Source organism: Colobus angolensis, unplaced genomic scaffold (assembly GCF_000951035.1).
Source record: "Colobus angolensis palliatus isolate OR3802 unplaced genomic scaffold, Cang.pa_1.0 Scaffold25, whole genome shotgun sequence".
In the NCBI taxonomy this organism is placed as follows: domain Eukaryota; kingdom Metazoa; phylum Chordata; class Mammalia; order Primates; family Cercopithecidae; genus Colobus; species Colobus angolensis.
The window spans coordinates 6,070,316-6,078,674 of NW_012115710.1; the positions used below are offsets into that span (position 1 = coordinate 6,070,316).

General features: G+C 51.9%; 1 protein-coding gene across 4 annotated transcripts in view; it reads left to right on the top strand.

Moving 5' to 3' along the window:
• Nucleotides 1-8,359, top strand: part of LIG1 (ligase I, DNA, ATP-dependent) — a 61,595-nt gene that overhangs the window by 44,527 nt on the left and 8,709 nt on the right. The window lies entirely within an intron of this gene.

The window sequence follows — 8,359 nt, forward strand, 5'->3', positions numbered from 1 at the left end:
TCACCATGTTGGCCAGGATGGTCTTGATCTCCTGACCTCGTGATCTGCCCTCCTTGGCCTCCCAAAGTGCTGGGATTACAGGCATGAGCTACTGTGCCTGGCCCATACCAGATAATCTTTGACAATCTGGTAGATGAACAATGATCTTGTGATAACTTGATAACTTCCATCTTATTAATGAATATTGATTATCAGTCATCTTTTCAGATTGTTGGCTGCGTGCATTTGTTCTGTGACTTGCCTACGCGTGTCTTTTGCCTGCCTGTCTGGTGGGTTCTCACTCATGTCTTTCTGGTCTGAAAACTCTTTTTCTCTGTTAGGCCTATCTGTCCTTCACCGGGACAGGTGGAGCTGGTAGTGGTTCTAATACTGAGATGCCTTCGGTGCCCAAACCCCCAATTTTATGATGCAAACTGACAATTCACTGCATGAAATTACTGTAGAAAGACAGTCAGAGTCTGATTTTTGTTTCCTGTGATGTCTGGGGAGAGGAAAATCAAGCATCAGGTGCTTTCCAAACACTGGATACTTTGTGGGTTTTTCTGCAGGATTTGATCATCCCTGCTCAGCTGGTTCCTTTATCTCCCATGAGCATTTCAAATATTTCTTCTCATTCCTTCAAAGATTCCTTCTTTAAACTTTGTTGATGGCCTATTTTGCTGTGTAGAACTTGTTTGAAGTATTACTTTAAAAAAATTTTTTATTGGCCGGGAGTGGTGGCTCACTCCTGTAATCCCAGCATTTTGGGAGGCCAAGGCGGGCAGATTATGAGGTCAGGAGATCGAGACCATCCTGGCTAACACGATGAAACCCCGTCTCTACTAAAAATACAAAAATTTAGCCAGGCGTGGTGGCAGGCTCCTGTAGTCCCAGCTATTCAGGAGGCTGAGGCAAGAGAATGGTGTGACCTTGGGAGGCGGAGCTTGCAGTGAGCTGAGATCACTCACTATACTTCAGCCTGGGCAACAGAGTGAGACTCCATCTAAAAAAAATTTTTTTTTATTATCAGTAGTTGAACATGAATGAACTATTTGTTTGTTTTTTTTTTTTTTTTGAGATGGAGTCTCTCCCTGTCATCCAGGCTGGAGTGTAGCGGCACAATCTCGGCTCACTGGAACTTTTGCCTCCAGGGTTCGAGTGATTCTCCTGCCTCAGTCTCCTGAGTAGCTGGGACTACAGGCGCGTTGCCACCACCCCTGGCTAACTTCTGTGTTTTTAGTAAAGACAGGATTTCACCATGTTGGCTAGGCTGGTCTTGAACTCCTGGGCTCAAGTGATGCACCCGCCTCGGCCTCCCAAAGTGCTGGGACTACAGGCATGAGCCACCGTGCCCGGCCAAAAACCTTTTTTTAAAAACTATATCCTTGAGTAGTCTCATGTGTAGCCCGAGTAGAGAATCGCTGATCTCATGGTGACAGATAGGGAACAGGGGCAGGGCCAGACTGAGGGAGACAAGGTAACAGATAGTGACACCAAGGGAGAGCACAGAGACAGGGTGGCAAGAGGAGTTCGGCATGTGGTGACTGAGGTGGGCAGAGGTATCCAGGAGCCCAGGTTTCTGGGAGCAGGCTGAGCTCTCTTTCCAAACTGTGTGAGTTCTAGAAAGGCTTCCTCTATCTTGTTCTCACCCTCCACCCCAGCGAGGTGCCCGACCTGGACCGAATTATCCCCGTGCTGCTGGAGCACGGCCTGGAACGTCTCCCGGAGCACTGCAAGCTGAGCCCAGGTACAGACCCCAGGGGCGCTGAGAGCAGCCCCGGCCCCTCCTGAGTCGGCATGAGGATGGCCATTGTAGGCGCCCCTCTCAGAACCTGCAGGGTCCTCTCCCCCACCAAAACCGAATGCTCTTCCCTGGTGCTGAGACCCACTGCTTTTCTCCTTGGAATTTCCCCACTTTCCCCTCTCTGGAGTAGACAGGGTGTAGGCGACGCTGCTGTGATGAACAGGAGCTGGGCGTGGTGGCGTGTGCCTGTCATCCCAGCTACTCGGGAGGCTGAGGTGGGAAGATCGCTTGAGCCCAGGAGTTCAAGGCTGCAGTGAGCTGTCATCGCGCCACTGCCCTCCAGCTGGGCGACAGAGTGAGACAGTAAATAAGGAAATAAAAATGGGTCAGAAGGCAGTGGGTCAGGCAAGAGAGAATCTCTTTCTCTCACACATCAATGTCCAGAGCAAGGGAGGGAAGGTACAGGTGTGCAGCTGTGACCCAGGGATGACCCAGGTTCCTGTGTCTTGTCCCTCTGTCCTCCAAAGGTTGTTACCGCAGTGTCTGTGATCCAATGTGGCTCACGTCCCTGTTCTAATTGTGGGAGGAGGGATGCAGAGGAGGGAAGGGAGGCAACCAGATTCCTTGCAGGGATGTGAGCCAGACATTGCACATGCTGCGTGGGTTCCAATCACATGGCCTTTCCCAGCTGCAAGGAAGGCTGGAGGCTGTAGTCCCAAGTGGGAGGCTTCGTGACTGAAGAGCAAGGAAGGAGAATGGGTCCTGGGGCCCATTAGCAGTTCTCCTCGCCATGTTCCCCTCTAATCCATCGCCTTCCCTCTCCTCTAACTCCGTCTCCTCCTCTCCCAGGGACTCCCCTGAAACCGATGTTGGCCCATCCCACGCGGGGCGTCAGCGAGGTCCTGAAACGCTTTGAGGAGGCAGCTTTCACCTGCGAATACAAATACGATGGGCAGAGGGCACAGGTATGGGGAGTGGGACATGTCCCTTCCACAGACAGGAGAACGTCAGAGAGCGGCGGGGGGGTCACTGAGGCCTGAGCTCCAAGCCAACCTGCGCCGCAGACTGCCCAGCTGCCCTCGCTCGTCCCTCTGGGCTTCAGCATCCACCTCCATGCAGTGGATGCGGTTTTTGTTTTGTTTTGTTTTGTTTTGCTCTTTGAGACAGAGTCTCACTCTGTCACTCAGGCTGGAGTGCATTGGCGTGATGTCGGCTCACTGCAGCCTCCGCCTCCCGGGTTCAAGTGATTCTCCTGCCTCAGGCTCTGAAGTAGCTGGGATTACAGGCGTACACCACCACGCCCAGCTAATTTTTATATTTTTAGTAGAGATGGGGTTTCACTGTGTTAACCAAGGATGGTCTCGATCTCTTGACCTCGTGATCCACCCACCTGTGCCTCCCAAAATGCTGGGATTACAGCTGTGAGCCATCACACCCAACCTGTAGAGTGTGGTCTTAACTACCTCACTGGCTTATCCAAAGCGACAATCATCCAGAATCCTGACCGATGATAGTGGGAGCTCATGAAACGTGGGCTCCGCTGATGCTGCTGGGGGGTGTGTTCATTTCAACAGCTGTTCTGGGAGGTGCCCACATCACCCCTTCATGCTGTGTTGTGCGTTGTGTCCTGTGATCCAGGGTCTCAAGCGTCCTTGGTCCTGGGGTCTGTAAGAATGGGTTATGTCTCTTCTGTCCTGACAGGTGTGGGGCCTTCTCACCTGGGGACAGGTAAGCAAGCGAAGTGGGTGGATGCCACAGGGCTCGGGGCAGTTACAGGAAGTGGACCCCTGAGGAGACCAGTCCGGCCAACACGGTGAAACCCCATCTCTGCTGAAACTACAAAAATGAGCCAGTGTGGTGGCGTGCGACTGTAATCCCAGCTACTTGGGAGGCTGAGGCAGGAGAATCGCTTGAACCCAGGAGGCAGAGGTTGCAGTCAGCCAAGATCACACCACTGCACTCCAGCCTCCACGATACAGTGAGACTCTATCTTAAAAAAAAAAAAAAACAAGGGTGGATCCAGTAGACACAGGTTCACACAGGTGGATCTCCAAAATAGTGTTGAGAAAAAAAGACACGAGATGATTTATGATAGTGACAATGATTTCTTGACAACGGTTCCTTGAAATAACAACATACATACAAGATACTATATATGCAGCCCTGCTTAATGGCTGTGACCAGACTGTCTTAAAATAAATAGACATAGAGGCTGGGCGCGGTCGCTCATGCCTATAATCCCAGCACTTTGGGAGGCCAAGGTGGGCAGATCACCTGAGGTCGGAAGTTTGAGATCAGCCTGGCCAACATGGTGAAACCCCGTCTCTACTAAAAATACACAAATTAGCCAGGCGTGGTGGTGGGCGCCTGTAATCCCAGCTCCTTGGGAGGCTGAGGCAAGAGACACTCTTGAACCCAGGAGGTGGAGGTTGCAGTGAGCAGAGATTGCACCACTGCGCTCCAGCCTGGGCGAGACTCCGCCTCAAAAAGAAAATCAGAATGAGATCTAGAGCATAATGACATTTAAACAAATCAGCACCCACATGCAGCGAGGTGCACATGCTTACATGGGGAGAGGTATAGGGTTGGAAATGAAGAAGAAAATGATGGCAGGAGCTTCCAGAGACAGGACTGGGAGGTGCTGTTGGAACTGAGGAGATGATTCACTCACATCTCCACACCAGTTCCTCCTCCAGAGCTTCCAGAACCTTCTACCAGTGCAGGTGGGGTCGGAAGAGAAAGGTGAGGCCACATGAGGGGACTCAGCTGATTTCCCCTCCCTTCTCCCATCGTGACAGATCCACGCCCTGGAAGGCGGGGAGGTGAAGATCTTCAGCAGGAATCAGGAAGACAACACTGGAAAGTACCCGGACATCATCAGCCGCATCCCCAAGGTGGGCGTCTGCCACGCACTTGCACTCTGCCACGGGCTGTGGTCAGGGGTGCAAAGACCTGAGGCCAGTCTAGGCCAGTGTGGCACAGTGCGGGGTTTATTGGGAGGAGATCAGATTGCGTTTGGCTGCAAATGACGGAGCACTCAGTCCTGCGAGGTGTAAGCTGATACGATTTTTTCTCACATCTAGAGGCGGGCACCCCAGCACAGACTTGGCTGAGCACTGATGTCCCCCTGAACCCAGCTTATCACTACCTCTATCCCCTGCTGTCCGTGGCTGGCTGGCTTTTAGTGCCGATGCTTGTCCCCTTAGAGTTTCCCAAACAGATGTCACTCTTCCAGACAGAAAGAGGGAAAAGGGATTCTAGCTTGAGTTAACACTTTCCTGGACGCCTCCCACCCACACCCGCTCCCCCGCCGTGGACTCCAGCTGGGAGTCACTGTCCAGCACTGGGTTCCATGGCCACCCTAGTGCAACAAAGTCTTGAAAAGCCAGAGTCTAACTCTGCAGCCTCTGTGGTCAGGAACGCAGGGAGAGGGAGTCAGGACGAGTGTAGACGGGGCCAGCCTGCGGATAGACCCTGAGTCTCAGATACAGAGTCATACAGAGCTGGGGGCTTCTCTGCACCCAATAGGGGTCTTGTGCGTGTTCAAGGAGTCCTCCATCAAAGAGCCTTTCTCTTTGCCTGCCCCTAATTCAATAGGAAATAGGCTATTTCAGAAAGGGGGCACAGTGGTCAGCTTTCTGCCTGTTAGAGACAGTGACGGTGAGAGGCACAGCTGAGTGCATGCATTAGGGGAGCTCCTGTTCAGTGCCAAGCACTGTTTTTTAAATCGATTTTCTTAAGGTGTAATTTCCCTAAAAGTTGGTGATTTTCAGTGTGCACTATGCTGTTTCATTAATTTTGAAAAGTTCATACACCCAAGTAACCAACAACCCAATGAACGTATAAAATATTTCCACATTCTCATCATTCTAACATATTTCCTCTGGGCGCGGTGGCTCACACCTGTAATCCCAGCACTTTGGGAGGCTGAAGTGGCTGGATCAGTTGAGGTCAGGAGTTCGAAACTAGCCTGGCCAACATGGTGAAACCCTGTTTCTACGAAAATACAAAAATTAGCCGGGCGTGGTGGCATGTGCCTGTAATCCCAGCTACCCAGGAGGCTGAGGCAGGAGAATTGCTTGAGCTTGGGAGGTGGAGGTTGCAGTGAGCCGAGATCATGCCACTGTGCTGCAGCCTGGGTGACAGAGGGAGACTGTCTCAAAAAGAAAAGAAACAGGCTTGGCTTAGACTTGGTGCCAGGGAAGCTCCCTGGCTCCAGGATACAACATGAATGCTGCCCCGGCTTGGGTAACACAGTGTTGCCTTGAGGGAAAAGAAGGCCACCCAGTGGAGGAGACAGACGGGGCAGGCATTCTAGAGGGAACAGCATATGCAAAGGCCCAGTGGTGGAAGAGGCATCGCCCATTTATTTGAGAAACAGAGAGGCTTACATTGCTGGGGCGAAGAGAGGCTGAGGGGGCCAGGCAAGGCGAGGGATGACCCAGGAGAGTCCCCACAGCTTTGGGGAGTCATGGGGATGGTTTTTAGCAGGGAGGTGCTGTGATCGGATTTGGGGCTTGCCGGTGTCACCCTGGCCGCTATGGGAAAGCTGGATTGGAGAGGGTCGGTGCAGGACAGGGAAGCCCAGTAGGCTGGGCTGAGCAGGGAGGTGGTGGGAAGTGGACAGCTTAGGAAATCATCAAGTTCACTGGGGAACTGAATATGGGTGACAGAAGGAGGGAGATGACAAGAGCTCCTGGGTTTCCAGCTTGTGGGACCAAATATTACATTCTCAGAAACGTTCGTTTCTGTCTCCTCTTGGTGGGGAATAAGAGAAAAGCATCCAGGTGCATGTGCCTCTTTGTTAGTGCATCTTGAGAGCTGCAGAAGGAAAGGGGAATGTATCTCCCCGTTTGTCTTTCCACCTCATCCTCCACCTCTCACAGGCCCTGGGTCTCTCCCTTCACTTTTCAGATTAAACTCCCATCGGTCACATCCTTCATCCTGGACACTGAAGCCGTGGCTTGGGACCGGGAAAAGAAGCAGATCCAGCCATTCCAAGTGCTCACCACCCGCAAACGCAAGGTAGCATCACCCGCTCCACTGCCTGCCAAGGCCCCGTACTTCCTCATCTTCCACCCAGTCCTGGCTGCGGGTCCTGCCCAGTGCCCAGAAGGGCAGAGTGTCAGTCTGGGTGCAGTTCTTTCAGCCTTCTGCAGAATGGCTGCCACAGCTCCAGCCATCACATTCTCATCCCAGCATCCCAAGTAGGAAGAGGGGAAGGGCCCTTTTCCTGCATCTCTGTTGTTTCACTATGAAAGAAGATCTGTTCTAGAAACCCCCACAGGTTTCCCCTTTTCCATCTCGTTGGCCAGGACTGTGTCATGTCACTGCCATTAGCTGCAGAAAAGGCCAGGAGAGCAAATATCTGGTGAAGGGGAATGAGGTTGTTGGAATGAGCTGAGAGCCGTTACAATCCAGCACCTGGAACCAGCAGCATGGCCGCCCTCACAGATAGGCAGCCAGTTAGGTGGGGCGAGAGGGAGACCAGTAGGTGCATGCTGTCGGCCTCAGGCCCAGCACCCTGTCTCACCTTCCTGCACTCACAAACTCCGCTGTGTCCCAACCCAGGAAGTGGATGCGTCCGAGATCCAGGTGCAGGTGTGTTTGTACGCCTTCGACCTCATCTACCTCAATGGAGAGGTGAGTTCCGGCTTCCTGTCCAGGAGCAGCTGAGGGGTGACGGGGTAGGGTGTGAGCCTGGCAGCTGCCAATCTGACTTCCTTTTCCGACTCTGCCACTTCACACGGCCAGGAGGCCACACTTGGGCAGGAGTTCCCAAAGTGTGGTCTGAGGACCCCTGAGGTTCCTTAAGATTCTTTCAAGGACACCTTCGATATCCCTCTGTTTCCAACTCCACGTTGGCGTGAGGTGGATCTTCCCCAGGTCCTGCCACCAGAACGGTGTGTTGCAGAAGCACGCAGGAGAATCCAGCCTCTGTGAAGCCAGATATTAGAGGATTTGCAAAAGTGTGAAATAATGCCTCTAGTCTCACCAGTTTTTCAAAACACAGGTTATGTTTCATCCAAATATGTTATTTAGAGCCAGGCGCTGTGGCTCACGCCTGTAATCCCAGCATTTTGGAAGGCAGGAGGATCGCTTGATCCCAGGAGTTCAAGACCAGCCTGGGCAATATAGAAAGGCCCTGTGTCTATTTAAAAAAATATATAATAATATTATTTGGATTAGCATATTGGATTTGTTTAATTTCTCATTTTATATTTCTAATATGGTGTAACTATAATATTATGTAACCCACATTAACAAGCTCTATGCAGTGAGTCTTGAAAAATGTTTCTTTTGTTTTTGTTTTGAGACGGAGTCTTGCTCTGTCACCCAGGCTGGAGTGCAGTGGCGTAATCTGAGTCTTGAATAATTTTTTTTCAAGACGGAGTCTCGCTCTGTAGCCAGGCTGGAGGGCAGTGGTGCGATCTTAGCTCACTACAACCGCCTCCTCCCAGGTTCAAGCGATTCTCCTGCCTCAGCCTCCCAAGTAGCTGGGATTACAGATGTGCGCCACCATGCCCAGCTAATTTTTGTATTTTGGGGTTTTTTTTTGATATGGGGTCTCATTCTGTTGCCCAGGCTGGAGTGCAGTGGCACAATCTTGGCTCACTTCAACCGCCTCCTCCCAGG